Source organism: Palaemon carinicauda, chromosome 10, assembly GCF_036898095.1.
Source record: "Palaemon carinicauda isolate YSFRI2023 chromosome 10, ASM3689809v2, whole genome shotgun sequence".
NCBI lineage: Eukaryota > Metazoa > Arthropoda > Malacostraca > Decapoda > Palaemonidae > Palaemon > Palaemon carinicauda.
This window is the reverse complement of record NC_090734.1, coordinates 121,928,577-121,931,076: the sequence shown is the minus strand read 5'-3', so window position 1 is coordinate 121,931,076 and position 2,500 is coordinate 121,928,577.

The window sequence follows — 2,500 nt, the reverse complement described above, 5'->3', positions numbered from 1 at the left end:
ATAGACGTTGAGCTGATCAAATATGTAAAATTTTTCCTTATGGCATTTAATAGACGTTGAGCTAATCAAATATGTAAAATTTTTCTTTTTGGCATTTAATAGACGTTGAGCTGATCAAATATGTAACATTTTTCCTTTTGGCATTTAATAGACGTTGAGCTGATCAAATATGTAACATTTTTCCTTTTGGCATTTAATAGACGTTGAGCTGATCAAATATGTAACATTTTTCCTCTGATATTTGATAGACGTTTAGCTAATCAAATATATAACATTTTCCCTTCTGACATTTAATAGACATTAAGCTGATCAAATATGTAAAATTTTTCCTCTGATATTCAATAGACATTGAGCTAATCAAATATATAAGATTTTTCCTTTCACATTTAATAGTCGCTGAGCTGATCAAATATGTAATGTTTTTCCTCTGATATTTAATAGACGTTGAGCTAATCAGATATATAACATTTTTTTTTTTTTGGCATTTAATAGACGTTGAGCTAATGCAATATTTAACGTCTTTTGTTTTGACATTTAGTAGACGTTGGGCCAATCAAATATGTAACATCTTTCCTTTGACATTTGATAGACGTAGGGGTGATCAAATATATAGCACGTTTCCTTTTGACATTTACTAGACGTTGAGCTAATCAAATATATAATATTTTTCCTTTGGCATTTAATAGACGTTGAGCTGATCAATTATGTAACATTTTTCCTCTGATATTTGATAGACGTTGAGCTAATCAAATATTTATCATTTTTCGTTTTGGCATTTAGTAGACGTTGGGCCAATCAAATATGTAACATTTTTCCTTTGACATTTAATAGACGTTGAGCTATGAAATATTTAACGTATTTTGTTTTGACATTTAGTAGACGTTGGGCAATCAAATATGTAACATATTTTCTTTGGCATTTTATAAACGTTGTGCTAATAAAAAAAATATGACATTTTTCCTTTTGACATTTAATAGACGTTCAACTAATCAAATATATAACAATTTTCATTTGGACATTTAATGAATAGTGAGCGAATTGAATTTATAGAATCTTTCCTCTATTCATATAATAGACGGTGAGCTCATCAAATATATACTAATTTTCCTTCTGTCATGTAATAGACGGTCAGCTAATGAAATATATAGCTATATATATATATATATATATATATATATATATATATATATATATATATATATATATTATGTATCAATTGTCTAGCAAATGGTTCATAATTCATAATTTCTATTAGCGATAAGTTTATTAAGTCAGAAATTAACTCTTAACAATCTGTCCCTAAATATATCTGAATGCTATTTTTACGAGCTAAATGAATGGCATCTTCAGACCGTAAGGTGAATGAATCTAAATATCTGAACGCTCTTGATTCTTCAATTAATAAATTAAATAAAAAAACAGAACAAATATAATATTGCTGATAGACACTTGTAATACTCATTTAATAATTTTATAGCTCAGTAAGTGATTTATAACTGAAATTAAATATTCAAATCAAGTCAAGTTAATCAAAGGGTTGAAAAAGATTATGAATTAATAAATGGCAGTTGGACCCAACATCCAGCTATCATATTTTAATTCAGACAGATCATCCAAATTGCATGTTACGTAAGTAAGTATGATATGCGGATATTGTTGCATGTTTTTTTATGCAAATATTAAAATATTTTAGGCTGGTGTCGTAGCTTATATATATTTAATTTTTGTCCAAATATTTTGAGTGGTTTATATTTTTTTTTATGGGTAACATGTATGAATGCATGCATATTTATATTATTATTATTATATACATATATATATATATTATATATATATATATATACAGTATATATATATATATATATATATATATACATATATATATTTATATATATGTATGTATATACATGTACATATATATATATATATACACACACATATATGTATTATATATATATATATATATATATATATATATAGAGAGAGAGAGAGAGAGAGAGAGAGAGAGAGAGAGAGAGAGAGAGAGAGAGAGAGAGATAGATAGATAGATAGATAGATAGATAGATATCACCACCCACATCTGTATTTTGTTTACCCAACTCCCCTTTATGGAAATACAGTGTTCAGGATTGTGAATTAGAAAAAATTAAACTGAACCATATGAAATTCATTTTAGGGAAATTTTATATGGCGTAACGATATTTAAAGGGAATACAAATGTGGTTAATACTTAAAGTTAATTGAAGTGAAGGAGGTTTTGAGATTTTTCGATCATGTTTAAAGTGCATATTAATTAGCAGGGGGGAGAAAAGGAAAACCTAGAAAATCTTGAAATTATTGTGTGACAAAATCTATTTGAATGGAATTATGCTAAAATCTTATGTAGTTTGGATACAACGATGATGAGCATTCTGTTAATTTATATAAAGCGTTAATTGAATGGAAGTTTTAAGCATAGGCGAATCATCCATGATTCAACAGGTCAAGCACTATTCGGACA